The sequence below is a fragment of the Eptesicus fuscus genome, chromosome 20 (assembly GCF_027574615.1).
Source record: "Eptesicus fuscus isolate TK198812 chromosome 20, DD_ASM_mEF_20220401, whole genome shotgun sequence".
NCBI lineage: Eukaryota > Metazoa > Chordata > Mammalia > Chiroptera > Vespertilionidae > Eptesicus > Eptesicus fuscus.
This window is the reverse complement of record NC_072492.1, coordinates 118,533-134,944: the sequence shown is the minus strand read 5'-3', so window position 1 is coordinate 134,944 and position 16,412 is coordinate 118,533. Positions and strand designations below refer to the sequence as shown.

The 16,412-nt window shown below is 61.2% G+C and overlaps 1 protein-coding gene across 1 annotated transcript in view; it reads left to right on the top strand.

Moving 5' to 3' along the window:
• The window catches only part of KCNJ12 (potassium inwardly rectifying channel subfamily J member 12), a 40,887-nt gene continuing 24,475 nt past the window's right edge, over positions 1-16,412 (top strand). Inside the window, exon 1 of the mRNA XM_028138224.2 lies at positions 1-286. The gene's annotated coding sequence lies outside the window, so the exon portion shown is untranslated. The remainder of the gene's footprint in view (positions 287-16,412) is intronic.

Sequence of the window (16,412 nt, the reverse complement as noted above, 5' to 3'; positions counted from 1 at the left end):
AGGCGCGTCGCCCGCTTTCACAGCCGAACGGAGGGACGGACTGTAGCCGCGCCGGCCGGAGCGAGCGCCCTGCGCCCCGGGGCGCCGTGCAGGCGCGCGTCCCCGACCCATGGCTGACCCCGAGCGATCCGCGCTCGGAGCCGACGCGCCCCTCGGCCTGGAGTGCCCCTGGGCGCTGCCCTGAGCGGCGGCGGCGATGCGGCCAGCGCGGCGGCGGCCGGGGCTGGCGACGGCCGCGAGGAGCTCGGAGGACGCGGAGCGCGCCGCGCCCCGGACACTCGCCGAGGTAAGTGCGAGGCCACCCGCGCGCGGCCCCCGGGGGCCTGGCGTCCGCTCCGCGCAGGCCCTCTCGGGCTCGGGGCGAGCGCGAGGCGGTGGGGCCACAGGGAAGGGGGTGGGAGAGGTTGGGGAACCCCCGGAGGCAATGCTGACTGCAGGCTTGCCGGCTCCCGCCATGGCTCCCGCTGCTACGCCACCGGGAACTTTGCTCCCTGCTCACCTCCATCCTGGGGAGCGCCGGGAAACTTTGAGGCGCCCTCGGGCCCTGGCAGACTTGCGCGAGGGGCTCGGGAGGCACTTGCGTGTGTTGCCAGACCTTCCCGGGGACCCCGGGATCAGGGTTGGGGGGCGGGGGGATGGGGTCGCAGTCCATGCGCGGCCCTGAGAAAGCTTCCCCCTCCCCCGGCACAAGAGCTTCGGTCCTCGGTCCTCGGTCCTCGGAGTCGCTTCTCCTTCTCACTCTCGGCGCTAATGGAGTGAACACATTCTGGAAACGGTGTTCTCTGCTGGCGAGCGAGCCGACGACTCCAGCCAAAGCTGCTTGCTTTTAGATGGGCCTTGCCCACGGAGAGGATGGCCCCGCAGCCCAGAGCCCCTGGGTTTCAGCTCAGACTCCCCGCCAAGTGCCCCTGCCCCTCTGATTGGGGGGGGGGGGGTCAGATGGAAGGTGCTCGGGGCATGTGAATACTTTAAACCTGCGCAGGGAATGGGGGTCACAAGGAAGTGTTTCTGTGGAGGAGGTCTTCGTTCTAGGAGGTTCCTCTGCCTCTCAACAGCCTGGACTTGCGGGACCAGGGCCACCTGCCCCCTTTCCTAGGGGCTGCCCGCCTGTGCTGTCTGTGACCGGTTCTCCTCGCCGCTCCCTGTGCTCAGGTGGGAGCCCTGGGACAAAGCGCTGGGGACTCTGCCCTCCAGACCCAAACCCTGAAACCCGGTTCTCAGGCTCCGTCTCCCCAGAGGCAGAGGCAGCCCTGCCCCACCCCAGGTGCCAAAGGAAGCCTGGCCCTGGCCGCCCTGCCCCAACCCCAGCCTCACGTGGGCCAGGCTGCGCCAGCCCTGGACTGTGCCATGCGGCCCAGAGGGTCAGGTAGGGACCCCAGCCCTGGATGCTGCCCGGGGGGGGGGGGAGGGCTTAGAGTAGAAGATCCCCCCATGTCCCCACCTTACCCCCCCATTCTGACTCTTGGGAGAGTTCTCAGCAGAGGCTGGCAGCTCCGTGAGGGGCACCTTGGAAGGACTCCCAATAGTGTTAGAAGCTCCTGAGGGCGGGGCGTGCTGAGCACACCAAGGGACAAGAGGGGCTCCGGGTGCTGGACAGCAGGGGCCCCGGTGCATCGCCGAGTGCACACTGTGGCTCTCTTAGTGATGGGTGCTGGCACGGACCTGGCAGACATGAACTCTGGGTCCCTGACGCTTCTTTGTCCCCCTCTCCAGGCGAGAGGACAGCCGAAGGGATGGCCCTTCTCTGGGGGCAGGGGCCAGAGCCCGAGCTTGTCAGCCTGTCCCCAGGACGCTGCCCCCATGCCCAGCTGTCATGTCAGACCCCCACGGGGGTGCCTGGTGAGAGGGCCCTCCCGAGCTGTGCTGTGCCGGAGAGGGGCAGGGTCCCGCTGACAGCCACACAGCACGTCAGGGGGTGAGCAGAGCCTCCACCGACTTCTCCGCGGCCACGCTTCCTGTCCCGGGCCCGTGGTCCCCCTGGCCACGCTTCCTGTCCCGGGCCCGTGGTCCCCCTGGCCACGCTTCCTGTCCCGGGCCCGTGGTCCCCCTGGCCACGCTTCCTGTCCCGGGCCCGTGGTCCCCCTGGCCACGCTTCCTGTCCCGGGCCCGTGGTCCCCCTGGCCGAGGGCGCCGCACTCCAGTCTAATTCCCAGCGGCCTGCTGGTGCAGAGGGCGGCTCGCTCTGTGGTACAGACAGGGGGTGTGAGCGCTGGGGGGGACTGGTTCTCTGCCAGGGACAGAGCTGAATGCTCCCCCTGCCCAGATACCCCACAGGTGCATCCGTGTGCCGCCAGCACGGCGTGGCATATCCTCCTGCCACCCCTCACCCGGGGCTGGGCCCACACAGGCCCTGGTGTCTGCTCGCCATCCTGGCTCCCAGGTGCTGCGGGCCCGGGGCGCCGTGAAGGCCTGGCACGCAGCAGGTGCTCGGAAAGCGTTGGTCAGGGTCTGGGCTGCTTTCTCTGGCCACAGGGACCTCGTGGCCTTGCTGTGCTGGCATGCGCGTGGCTGGTTGGCATTCTGATGCCCGTGGCCCAGCACAGCGTGTGCCTACAGAGGTGCTTCATACATGATGACGGGTACACAGAGACCGCCCTGCCCCAGGACCTCGGTGTTCGGGAGGAGCCTTCTGAGGCGAGCGAGGCCTGCGGTGTGCCTGTGGCTGAGGCACTTCTCCTCTTGGGCCTTAGCTCATCGTCTGCCGAGTGGGATTGAGGACCCGCTGGGAGGCGGCTGGGAGCCCCCAGGATGGGAGAGGAGGACCGCGAGCCCCTCTGTGGCCTCTGGGCAGGGGTCTCAGTGGAAACGGGGCTGTGGAAAGGGGGCTCCGTGAAGGAGCCTTGGTGATGCCAGAGCCTTGGGAATCTGTCCTCCATCCCAGCTTTCCCCTGCATGTGGGGACCTGGGGCCCCCGGTCCAGCCCCCTAGTTGGCTTTCGGCTCTGTAGCACTGGATGCAGGTCCATTGTGTGGCCACAGGGGAGGGGAGCCCTTTCTCAGGGCCTCAGAGCAGGTCTTCGGGACGCCTCTCCCCGTGGCCTGGACGGGCTCTCCCTCCCCTTGGGCAGCTGAAGCCCCCTCCTCCCCTTCCCTGGGTCTGGGCCTCCGTAGGACTGAGGCTTGGCGGGGGCCAGGGCGCAACAAATAAAGCCGCCCCAGCGGGGCTCCTGGCAGGCCCCCCGAGTGGTCACTGCAGCCCCGAGTGCGCTGCATGCGCTGTGTGTGCTGTCGTCTCGGGACAGCCCTGGGCTCAGGACCCTCCCAGGGCTCCTCTCGCTCCGAACAAAGCCACCCTCCTCGCCATGGTCCCGGCCCTGCAGTCTGGTCCTCAGAACAGCCCCACTCCCACCCGCCCTCCTCCCCGTGGGCTGCGCCCCCAGGGCCTGTGCACGCGCCGCCCTTTGCCTGGAGCTCTTCCCCAGATTTCCGCACAGCCCCCGCCACCACGCTCAGGTCTTGCCCAAATGTCGCCTCCTCCAGAAGGCTTTCCTGGATTGCACCATGGCCTACCTTCCCTACGTCCCGCTCCTGTATTTTTCTTCTTCTTTTTAAAAAATTGTTGTTGAATTGATTGGGGGTGACAATGGTTAATAAGATTACATAACTTTCAGGTGTACAATTCTCAGTACATCATCCTTCCATCACCGCGTATCCCCCATACCCTCGTCGGCCTCCCCTTGTGCATTTGTCCTGTGGAGAGCGGAATGCCATCTGCCACCTCACGTGTCACTTGCTCCTCTTGCTTCCTGCCCGTCCCCTCTGAAACGCACACCCCTCGAGGGCAGGGTGTTGGTCCGATGTGCTCCCCGCTGATGCCCAGGGCCCAGGGGTGCCGCTGTGAGTGGGTGCTCAGTGACCAGGCACGCTGCCCCACACGCTGAGTGCTCAGCAGCCAGAATGACTGTCCCATTCTGCAGATGAGAAAACTGAGCCTCAGAGAGATGACATCAGTGTCCCAGAATTGTGGAGCTTGTCGGGGCAGAGCTGGTGTTCAGACTTTGTTCTGGGCCCTTGCCTGCCACCTGTCTGTGCCAGGGAAGGGAGTTGGCATTCAGTTCAGGCCCCTCCTCTGTGCTGGGTGGCAGCTGTGACCTTACTTGCTTCGAGCTCTGAGCCTGCGTGCAGCTTAGGTTGCCCCCCACCCCACACCCCTGTGCGGGCAGGAACTGTTCTCACTGCAGATTTGAGCAAACTGAGGCTCAGGGAGTCCCACTGCTCAGCTCTCATGGCTCCCCCTTCCCGCTCGTGAATCTCTGAACCTCCCTGCAGTAATCTGTGTGTGTGTGTGGGGGGGGGGAGGGGGGGAATAGCTGAGGGCTGGGGTGTCCCAGGGCCCAGCTCAGCATCCCGGTGTCCGCTGGCTGTTCGTGTCTATGTCAGTGGGCTCACTCCCCCGTCCGGTCTCTCTGCACCGTGACGTCCAAGTGCAATGTTCTTTTTATGATTTGCCACATTTCACTCGAGCAGCTTCCCCCTCTGGTCTCTCTCGCCGCTGCCTGAGCCACGTCGGCTGACTGAGCTCACAGGCTCCAGGGGCAGGGCCTGCGGACTGTGGACGCCACAGGGGCTGGCCAGGTCCCTCAGGGCTGCGGCCCGGCAGGCTCACCTCGGAGGCAGCTTCTGATTGTCCTCACCCCGTGAGGGGTGTCCTGGAGGTGGGGTGAGACATGGGATCCCCACTGAGGGAGGGGGCAGCCTGAGACCCAGAGAGGGACAGCCACAGCCAGACGTGGCACAGCTCCTGAGCGCAAGACCCTCTGCCCCCAGAGCCTCCTGGCCGCTATGGGGAGCCTGACTTAGGGAGCTGGGCTGGAGGAGGGAGTGTGTGAAGATGGGAAGGTGCTGAGCAATGTGTGTGTGTGTGCACACGTGTGTGCATGTTTGCATGTGTGTTGTGTGTGTAATGGAGAGGTCTCAAGGCCAAGGACAACGGAGGGCAGGGAGAGATGTGTGTCCCCAGTCCCTGCCCGCCGCCCCCTCCTTGCGGCTGCAGCCTGTGCCCTGAGTGGCGGCCCCAGGCCTGCGCTTCCCTGTCCCTTACGGCAGAAAGGGATTGTGCCGGCGCTGCCTGACCCTGGGGCCTGGTCTCAGGCCAAGTTCAGGCCAGATTTCTACTCAGACTTGTGGAGGCCCAAGGAGGCTCCTGCCCAGCACGTACGGGGCCTGCCTGGGTGACGGAGGGCAGAGGCGGGTGGGCTCCTGAGGTTCCCTAGGTGCTGGGACCTCGGGGCTGGTGGGGAGCCCACAAGTCAGCCTGTGGAAGGGCCTGGGAACCCCCCTAACACCCCTCCCCTCCCCTCCCCTCCCCTCCCCTCCCCTCCCCTATTAGCAAGTGCCCTGCCCTGTGCCAGGGCTGGGGGCGAGGTCTAGGCAGAGGGAGGAGAAGAGAAACAAGGAGGCCAACATGCAGGAGTGTGGAGTGCCCTGTCATTTTGTCACCGGAGTTTCAGCAGGAGGGCTGCAGCTCCCAGCCAAGGAGGGAGAAAGCGCATTCCTCCTTTCAAACCGGGTCCCCTCACCCCAGCCAGAGCGCCATGTTCCTGAGGCGACCTCATTGGAGAGCCTTCGGATGTCTGAGTGCGCACGTGGTCGTAGCGCCATGCCAGCACCCAGCTGCCATCCTGCCCCCACAGGCTCCTCCGCACCCGCGGCTCCTGCGGGTGCCAGCGCCCTAGGCGAGGGGTCCGGCCTGTCGGTCACAGGCGTTGGGTTGGGGCTGCGTCAGCCTGTCAGCCATGGAGCCACCCAAATGCACGGGTCAGCGGTCTTTGGGTCGTGAGGTGTAGCTCTGAGAACCAGGGGCTGGAGTTGCTCATCTTAGCCCAGGAGAGGTGCCCAGTCGCAGCCACTTCCTCAGACCCCCCTGGGGCTTTGGGAGGGTCCAGACTCCTGGCTTCATCCCCAGAAATCCTGGTGTGGAAGGTCTGGGACAGAGCCCGGAGCCTGTCCTTCCGCCTCCCCGCAGCCGCCGGCCCAGCCCCTGCGGGGTGTCACCTGCAGCCCAGCTTCCTGACCTGGGGCAGGCCCACCCTCAGGGCCTAGGGCCCCGGGCCACTGCAGCTCCCACTCAGCGCGGTGTAGACGGGTGGGAGGGAGCGGTGTACACGGGTGGAGGGAGCGGTGTAGACGGGTGGGAGGGAGCGGTGTACACGGGTGGAGGGAGCGGTGTAGACGGGTGGGAGGGAGCGGTGTAGACGGGTGGGAGGGAGCGGTGTAGACGGGTGGGAGGGAGCGGTGTACACGGGTGGGAGGGAGCGGTGTAGACGGGTGGAGGGAGCGGTGTAGACGGGTGGAGGGAGCGGTGTAGACGGGTGGAGGGAGCGGTGTACACGGGTGGAGGGGGCGGTGTACACGGGTGGAGGGAGCGGTGTACACGCGTGGGAGACTGCCACTCTGCTTGGACACGCCGGGAGGGCACTGGCCTCCACGTCTTCCCTCTCGCGATTCTCAGGTGGGGAAGTCGGCTGTTTGGGGGCACAGCCCGCCATCTGGTAGCCTGGTTGGCGCTGGGTCTGAAGGACAGTCCCCGCCCGGCCCTGCGTGGGGACCTGAGAGACCGCGCCTGAGGGGCTCCGTCGCCTGGCCTCTCCTTCCCGAGCCTCAGTGTCTGCACGTGGGAGTCGGGCTTGTGTTTCCTTCTTCTCGGCTTTGGCTCTGCGGACAGGGCAGCCGGCAGCTTCCTCTCTCCCAGCTCGTGGGCCGGAGGCTCAGCTGTGCCCACCGCTCGGCCTGCTGGGCCTCAAGCTGTCGGCAGCACCTGCTCGGCTGGGCAGCCAGGCCGTCCCTGGGCCCTGAGAGCCTCCGGGACAGTCCCGGGCAGCCAGGCCTCCTGGGGGCTGCGGAGTGGAGCACACAGACCTGGCTGCCCGCCCAGCCTCTGAGGCCCCCGGGCCCGGCCGGGCAGCAGATGTCCGGCCCTGGAGGCTTGGCTAGTCCTAACTCAGCTGCTCTCTGGGCACCTCAGGGGTCCCCACTCACCCTGCCCAGGTCGCGGGCCAGCAGCAGGGGTGGCTGGGGCAGCACCCTGGGGGCAGCACCCTGGGAAGGGCGACCGGTGGCCGTGGCTTGTTCCTCATCGGGAATCGGAGCCCAGGGAGATGGGCTGAGTGAACCCACGCGCTTGGGGCGTTGGAAGGAGCGCGGGGCAGCATTCTGGGGGTGGGGGCAACCAGCTGGGCCCAGAAAGCTGAGGCGGGGGTGGGGGGGGGGGAGAGCAGAGGCGGCCCCTGTGTTGGTTCCCTGTGCTGCCGAGTCAGCACCACAGCTGGAGGCTTAAGCAGCAGCCCTGGAGGCCCGAGGCCAAGGTCAAGGTGTCGGCAGGGGCCACCGCCCACCGGCTCTCCTCTCCCAGCTCCTGGGGCTGCTGGCGATCCTGGTGTCCTTGGCTTGTAGACACGTCCTCTGCTCCCTGCCTCTGTCTCCACACAGCCCTCCCCTCCCCTCCCTCCCTCCCCTCCCCTCCCTTCTCCTCTCTTCCTCTCCCTCCCCTCCCTTCTTCTCCCCTCCCCTCCCTCCTCCTCTCCTCCCTCCCCTCCCCTCCCTTCTCCTCTCTTCCTCTCCCCTCCCCTCCCTTCTTCTCCCCTCCCCTCCCTCCTCCTCTCCTCCCTCCCCTCCCCTCCCTTCTCCTCTCTTCCTCTCCCCTCCCCTCCCTTCTTCTCCCCTCCCCTCCCTCCTCCTCTCCTCCTGTCCCCTCCCCTCCCTTCTTCTCCCCTCCCCTCTCCTCTCCTCTCCTCCCATCCCCTCCCTCCTCCTCTCCTCCCCTCCCCTCCCCTCCCTTCTCCTCCCCTCCCTTCTCCTCCCCTCCCCTCCCTCCTCCTCCCCTCCCCTCCCTTCTCCTCTCCTCTCCTCTCCTCCCCTCCCTTCTCCTCCCCTCCCCTCCCCTCTCCTCTCTTCCTCTCCCCTCCCCTCCCTTCTCCTCCCCTCCCCTCCCTCCTCCTCTCCTCCCCTCCCCTCCCCTCCCTTCTCCTCTCCTCCCCTCCCCTCCCTCCTCCTCTCCTCCCCTCCCCTCCCTTCTTCTCCCCTCCCCTCCCCTCCTCGGGACACTTGTCATTGGAGGCCCATTCTCACCCAGGGCACTCACATCTGCAGACCCTCAGCTTAGTGACGCCTGCACGGCCACACTCCCGGGGTGGGGACACCTCTTTCCTTCCGGAGGCCCTTATTCACCCAGTGACATAGGACCAGCCTGCATGCGCTGCCCTGGATCCTGGTTCTTTCTTTTTTAAGAAGAACCTCCGTGTTAGCAGACACCCCGGAGAGGCCTCGTGTGGAGTTCTGTGCTTGGCCCTGCGGCTCCCCGCTGTGTGCATTTGGGCAAATTAGCCAGCGGCTCTGTTCAGTTTGCTCATCTGCAGAGTGGAGAAGCCAATGGTCCCTGCCCTCCGCCGTGACCGAGCCGGAGGTGACAGGCAGCCGGGGCCGGACGGCCTGGATGACACCTGCCCGGTGTCAGTGCGTCCATCCCAGAGGCTCTACAGTCCGCTGGCGCCGCCGCTCGCCGTGTTCTGCTGCCCGGCTGGTCCCGGCCGCCCTGGCCGTCCGCTCGCTGTGCCCTGCGGCTGCGGACTCCGATGCTCAGGCCCTCGCGCTGGGCTCCGAGCAAGAGGTTCTGGACGTGAACCCACCGGATCGGACAGCCTGCGCCTTTGCGGCCTTGAGAGCTGTCACTGCGTGTCCCCCCTCGTGTCGCTCCCGTTCTCCACCCCCACCCGCCTGTCCCTCAGACCCGGTCAGCCCTCCCACCCGCCTGTCCCTCAGACCCGGTCAGCCCTCCCACCCGCCTGTCCCTCAGACCCGGTCAGCCCTCCCACCCGCCTGTCCCTCAGACCCGGTCAGCCCTCCCACCCGCCTGTCCCTCAGACCCGGTCGGCCCTCCCACCCGCCTGTCCCTCAGACCCGGTCGGCCCTCCCACCCGCCTGTCCCTCAGACCCGGTCAGCCCTCCCACCCGCCTGTCCCTCAGACCCGGTCGGCCCTCCCACCCGCCTGTCCCTCAGACCCGGTCAGCCCTCCCACCCGCCTGTCCCTCAGACCCGGGTCGGCCCTCCCACCCGCCTGTCCCTCAGACCCGGGTCGGCCCTCCCACGCAGGGAGGCTCCCGCCCCTCAGTCACTTCGCACATTTCCCGCTCAGAGCTCCTCGGAGCCGCCTTTCGCTCGCAAAGCCTTCCTGGCCCGCCTTTCCGGCAGCTCGGCTCCTGGGAGGAGGGGTTTGCCCGGCCGCCCTCCCCAGGGCGAGGTCTCTGGGTGTCGGGTGGGATGCCCCAGTGGATCTGCCTGGCTGGTCCCAGGAGGGAAGTCGCTGTCCCATTTCATAGAAACCAAAACCGAGGCCCAGAAAGGCTGCACCGCAGCCCAGTTGGAGCCTGGGCCAGAGGGTAGGCTCCTCGGAGGTCAGTTTCCCTGAAAGCTCACTCCTGCAGCGCCCTGCCCCCCCCTCCCCGTCTCAGCCCCAGCCCCAAACCCAGCCTCCTCCCTGGGCTGCCCAGTGTCCCTCCTGAGACGGATGTGCTGGTGAGTTGCTGCCACGCTCTGGCTGGGTCCTGTGAGGCCTGGGGGCCTGGTGTCCTCGGCCTCCTCCCCTGGCTCCTGCCTGCTGCCGGGACGTTTCGGCGGTAAATTCGGAAGCCTGTGGTGACACCGGGTGCCTTCACGTCTCAGGGAGTGGCATGGTGTTTCGCCGAGAATCGGCACTCAGAAATAATAGTGAACACCCGCTGCCGTGCCCTGTGCCGGGTGTGCTCCGTCTTCCCCGCGCCCCTTTGCCTCTCAGGCCGTCCGGTGGAGGTGGCGGGAGCAGAGCCTGAGCCTGAGCGAGGAGGTCACCGGAGAGGCGGGTGCCACACTGCATCTGCACTCAGACCAGAGCCCTGTGCACGGGCCTCAGGGGTGCGGAGCCCTGGGGCTTCCCTGGAGGCGGCAGAGGGGCCCTGCGCTCGGGAGCTGTCTCTGGCTTGGAGCGGGCGTTGGGCAGAGTCGGGCAGGTCTGGTCCCCTCTGCTTGCTGAGTGGCTGGGGGCCAGCAGCTTCGCTCGCTGAGTCTCACTCCCCTGCTCTGTGGAATGGGCCGTCTGCCCTGTGCGAACCGGGATCCTGTGAGGACCAATTCAGAACCTAGATGGCAGAGGCCTCCAGAGTCCCATCACCTCACATGTGGAGACACTGAGGCAGAACTGATGCCCAGACCGCATGACTTGCAGCCCTTCATCCCTGTGCCTGGACGTGGGTCTGTCCCAGCTGCTTTGCGCTTTTCCCCACAGGATGAGGCTAGAAGGATAGATCTTTGCTGGAGCGCCTGCTGTGTGCTGGGAGGCTCTTGCAGCGGAAAGATTTCGGCCAAGGTCTTGCTAAAGCTTTCAGGGTGGGGGTCACGACCCCTTTATCTATTACTTAGACCAGTGACGGGCAACCTTTTGAGCTTGGTGTGTCAAACTTCACCAAAAAACTGAGCATAACTCGGGTAGTGTGTCACTTGGAGGAAAAAACATTATTTCGCAAATGTTTCATCCTCAGGAGCAGCAAATGTTTCATCCTCAGCATGCGGCCACCTCAGCGGCGCGTGTCATCAGAAATGGCTACGCGTGTCAGTGCTGACATGCGTGTCATAGGTTCACCATCACTGACTGAGACAGAGATGGGGCTCAGTCTCCCCATCGGCCCCCAGTCCCGGCCCCCCCTCCCCGTGGCTGACTTTTGAGCTCCTGTGAATGAGGAGGTGGGCACATCTGGCTGCCCAGGACCTGCCCACACATACCGTGTGATGCCCAGGACCTGCCCACACATACCGTGTGATGCCCAGGACCTGCCCACACATACCATGTGATGCTCAGGACGTGTGGCCGCAGCTTGGCTGCTGGGGAGGGGACACACGGAACTGCTAGTCGCTTGCTCATGCGCTTATTTATTTAACGTTGGATCCAAAGCGGCCTGAATAGGAGTCTCCGGAGAGAGCAGGGACACAGGGTGGTGGAGCAGAAACGGCTCCCAGAGAGGGGCCCTGGCCTCTGGCCCCTCAGGAGGCTGCTGTGGCACCAGTGTTCCCAGGAGAGTGTCCTGCCAGAGACACTGGAGAGCCCTTCAGAGCCACCCTGGGCCTGAGCCGGGGCAGAGGGGTCTCTTGCCACCTGCCTCCTGAGGCCGCCCCAGCCCTCCCGGACAGACAGGGCGGAAGAGTTGAAGGGCATGACACCTGAGTCCTTGCAGCCCTCTGCTGCCCCCGGGCCGACTGGCTCCCGGACCACTCTCCCGCCCGGCCCTGCTCCTGAGCTCCAGGCACTGGTCCCAGACCCACCCCTTCCTTCCTGTTCCAGAGCCTGTCCCCAGTCCAGGCTCCACTTCCACTACAGGGTCCCAGACTCTCAGCCTGCAGTGTGGCCTCCTCTTGCTCCCACCACAGCTCCCACGTCCCGGCACCTGTGCCCCTGCCATGCCTCTCCCTTTCCTGTGGGTGGATGATCCCCCCTGCCTGTGCACTGGCTCCCACCCTCTGGCCTACCCAGTGCATCCCTGTGCAAGGCCCCCTCTGTGCAGGACACTTCTCCACACCCTTACCCCTCCTCCCCGGGGTCATTAAGGGCTCACCTGGGCGGCACTTCTCCAAGCACGGACACCCCAGGGAACAGAACAAAACCCCACCAACACCCATTCACGATAAAACTCTCGGTAAACAGGGATACAGGGGCTTTCCAAGTTGATAAAGAATGTCTACGGAAGTCCTGCAGCCGACATCACATCACTGGTGAGAAGCGCAAAGCCTGCCCACAGAGACCAGAAACGAGGCGAGGCTGTCTCATCACACCACGCCCTCAGCGTCAGCCTGGAAGTCCTAGCTGACACAGTGAGACGAGAAAAGGAAATAAAAAGTGTACACATTGAGGGGAAGACATAAAGCCATCTTTGTTTATAGATGATATAACTGTCTATGTAGAACATCTGAAAGAATTAACAAAAAGAAAAAAATACCCCTGGAACAAATAGCGATTATAGCAAGGTTGCAGGATACAAGGTGAATGTAAAAGCGTCAATTGCTTTCCTATATACCAGCAATGAACAGGTGGCATTTAAAGATAAAAATACCATTTACATTAGCCCCCTCCAAAATGAAACACTTAGCCATCTAACAAAATATGTACAAGATCTGCATGAGGACAACTACAAGAGTTTGATGAAGGTCTTGGTCGGAGGTGGCTCAACTGGTTGGAGCATTGTCCCATACGCCAAAAAGGCTTGGGTTCGATTCTCTGGTTGGGAGCATCCAGGAGGCAATCTATTGATGTTTCTCTCTCACATAGATGTTTCTCTCCTCTCTCTCTCTCTCTCTCTCTCTTCTCTCTCTCTCTCTCTCCCCTTCCTCTCTCTCATTGTTTTATTTTTTAAAATATTTTAAAATTGATTTTTAGAGAGGGAGAACGGAGAGGGAGAGAGAAAAAAGAAACATCCATGCTACAGTAAAACATTGATTGTTGCCTCTTGCATGTCCCTTACTGGGATCAAGCCTGGGCATGTGCCCCAACCAGGAATCGAACCAGCAACCCGTCAGTGTGTGGGATAATGCCCAACCAACTGAGCCACACCAGCTAAGGCTCCCTTCCTCTCTCTCTAAAATCAATAAACATATTCTCAGGTGAGGATTTAAAAGAAAAGAAAACCCCACAAGAGTCTGATAAAGAAAATAAAAGAATTAGTTAAATGGAGGGATATTCCATGTTCATGGATAGGGAGATAATATTGTCAAGATGTCTATAGATTCAATCCAATCCACCAAATCCCAGTGAGTTATGTTGTAGATATTGTCTGATTCTAAAGTTAATAGAGAAGCAAGAGATCCAGAACAGCCACCACAGTATTGAAGGCGATGAACCAGTTGGAATACTGATAGTACCCGACTTTAAGAGTCATTGTAAAACTGCAGCAATCAAGACAGCGTGGCATTGGTGAAAGAACAAATAAATCAATAGAACAGAATAGAGAGCATAGAAACAGAACCACACACTTAGTGGGTCTTCGACAAAGGAACAAAGGCAGCACAATGAAGCAGAGCCAGTCTTGGAAACAAACGGTGCTGGACATCTGGACATCCACATGCAGAAAAGGAACCAGACACAGTTCTTACCCTTCACGAAACTGCCTCCAGGGAGTACAGACCTAAATGTAAAATGCAAAACTATAAAACTCAAAACGAGAATGGAGTTAATCTAGATGACCTTGAGTATAGTCATGAGTTTTTAGATAGAACAGCAAAGACACAATTCATGCAAGAAATGATTGATAAGCTGGACTTCATTAAAATAAAAAATGCTCTTCGAAAGACATTGTCAGGAGAATGAGAAGTCACAGACTGGAAGACAATATTTGCAAAAGACACCTTTGATAAAGGGGCTGTTATCCAAAATACACAAAGCACTCTTACAGCTCCACAATAAGAAACAACCTGATTATAAAAATGGGCCGAAGAGCTGAACAAATATCTCAGCAAAGAAGATACACAGGTGGCAAGTCAGCCTCTGAGGAGATGCTGCACATCGTGTACCCTCAGGTGAGTAACACAGATTAGAACAAGACCCAGCACTCACCTGTCCGAATGGCCCGATCGCCCAGTGCAGTGAGGGATGTGAACCACAGGACCCTCTCACACTTGGCTGACCAGAATGCAAACGGGTGCAGCCACTTTGGAAGACGGTTTGGTGGTTTCTTACAAAACTAAACACATCTTCCCATCCGGCAAGTCCACTCCTTTGTGTTTGCCCAAGGAGGTTAAAAGCTATGCCCGCACAAAAACCTGTACGAGGACGTTTATAGCAGTTTTATTTGTATGTGAAAGCAACCGAGATGAGTGAGCAACTACTATACCCAGACAACGGAATGTTACTCGGCACTGCAAACCTGAAGAGACAGGAGGGACCTTCGCTGCAGATCCCTGAGGGAAGCAGCCAGTGGAGGCTGCTCCTGTGCGAGTCCAACCAGAGGCCGAGTGGAGACGGCCACGCTGTGGGAGCAAGGTCAGTGGCTGCCGGGGCGGAGGAGAGGACATGAGCAGGCAGAGCACAGAGGGCTGGGAAACTACTCTGTGTAGTACTGTCCTGGTGATTACAAGGATGCATTTATCCAAACCCATAGAAAATACACCAGGAGCAAACCCTAAGGTGAACTGTGGACTATGGGTGATGATGATGTGTCCATGTGGGTTCCTAGGTTGTAACACATGAGAACACGAGTGAGTGATGTCGATAATGGGGGAGTCTGTGCTTGTGGAGTGGGGAGGGCACGTGGGACATTGCTACCAGACACCAGGGGTTCCCACTTGGCTCTATGAGAAAGGAGACCTGCTGTCCTTAGGCGGTTTCATTTACTCACAGCCACTCCAGGAGGCGGGTTCACACCCACGCTCTGCCTGTGGGGAGGGAGGCTCAGCCGTGGCTCACTGCACTGTTTGGTCAATTGCAGGTTGATTTCTTCTTTGCAGTTGGTTACACTCATCAGGTTGGGTTCCTGTCAAGCTTCGGTTCACAGCTGGTCTGCAAACTACTGCATGTTAACATTCAGCAAGAATAGCGTTTAGTGAGAATGGCCCAGACCTCGAGGCCCTTGTCTATCCAACAGTCCCCCTGAGACTTTACAGCCTCACTCTTGCGGGAATGGGACGAGGGTCACACTTCTGTAACTGCTTCCGCTGAACTTGAAGTATGTCTTTGAGTTAGAGGAGTGAGATTCTCTGGCTGCCTGACTTCTGGGAGTCTTGGGGTCCCCTAGGTTCTGGGGCTCCTGAGAACAGGAGTGCGCAGAGAGCACGACTCAGACAGGAGCCACGAGCCCTAAGAGGGGAGGCAGAAGCAGGGAAAAATCAAGGAGACCGAGACCCTGGCCTCAGAACGCTCCCTGGTGGGGCCTCTGAGCCGGGCGGCCAGAGTGACGGCCTCCTGAGGACGCGATGCCAGCCGGGCGGAAGGAGGAGCTGTCCTGTCTGAGCCTCTTCCCCTGTGACCAGGACACCAGCCCTGGTTTCTGCTCAGGACTCAGCGGGCTTCTCGGTCTGTCGCGCTCCAGGCCTTTGGGGGACAGCGGGGTCTGGGCAGGCAGTGGCTCTGCAGAAAGGGGGCCGTGGACGAAGCACAGCAGTCCCGGTGGGGGGGGGGGTACCAGCTGGGACAGTGCTGCACAGTAGCCAGCCAGTGACCCGAGGTTCCTCAGGCACAGTGACGCCTCCGTGTGGCGCGCAGAGAGCTGCACCTCGTATGGCACGTCGGCCTCGGGGAGGGCAGCTCGGAGGCGGTCCTGACCCGGCCCTTCGCATCAGCTCTCCTGGGACAGCGCCCCACGGAGAAGGCCTGTGACGGCAGGAGCACCCCCGGAGCACAAGCTGCGTGTGTGTGAGCGTGTGAGCATGTGTGAGTGTGTGTGTGTGTGTGTGTGTGAGCGTATGTGAGTGTGTGTATGTGTGTGAGTGTGTGTGTGTGAGCGTGTGAGCATGTGTGAGTATGTGAGTGTGTGTGTGTGTGTGAGCGTATGTGAGTGTGTGTGTGAGCGTGTGAGCATGTGAGCATGTGTGAGTATGTGAGTGTGTGTATATGTGTGTGTGTGAGCGTGTGAGCATGTGTGAGTATGAGAGTGTGTGTGTGTGAGCGTGTGAGCATGTGTGAGCATGTGAGTGTGTGTGTGTGAGCGTGTGAGCATGTGTGAGTATGTGAGTGTGTGTGTGTGAGCATGTGTGAGTATGTGAGTGTGTGTATGTGTGTGTGTGTGAGCGTGTGAGCATGTGTGAGTGTGTGAGTGTGTGAGCGTGTGAGCATGTGTGAGTGTGTGTGTGAGCGTGTTGAGCGTATGTGTGTGTATGTGTGTGTGAGCGTGTGAGTGTGTGTGTGTGTGTGTGTGTGAGCATGTGTGAGTATGTGTGTGTGTGTGAGCGTGTGTGTGTGTGTGTGTGTGTGTGAGCGTGTGAGCATGTGTATGTGAGTGTGTGTATGTGTATGTGTGTGTGAGTGTGTGAGTGTGAGAGTGTGTGTGTGAGCGTGTGAGCATGTGTGAGTGTGTGTGTGTGAGTGTGTGTGTGAGCGTGTGAGCATGTGTGAGTATGTGAGTGTGTGAGTGTGAGTGTGTGTATGTTTGTGAGCGTGTGAGCGTATGTGTGTGTGAGTGAGCGTGTGAGTATGTGAGTGTGTGTGAGTGTGTGAGCATGTGTGAGCATGTGTGTGTGTGTGAGTGTGTGTGTGTGTGTGAATGTGTGTGTGAGTGTGTGTTAGTGCGAGTGTGCGAGAGTGTGAGTCTGTGAGCGTGTGTGTTAGTTTGAGTGTGTGAGTGTGTGAGCGTGAGTGTGTTTGTGAATGTGTGTTTGTGAGTGTGTGTGTAAGTGTGTGTGTGTTTGTGTGTGAGCATGTGTGAGCGTGTGTGTGTGTTTGTGAGCGTCTGAGCATGTGTGAGTGT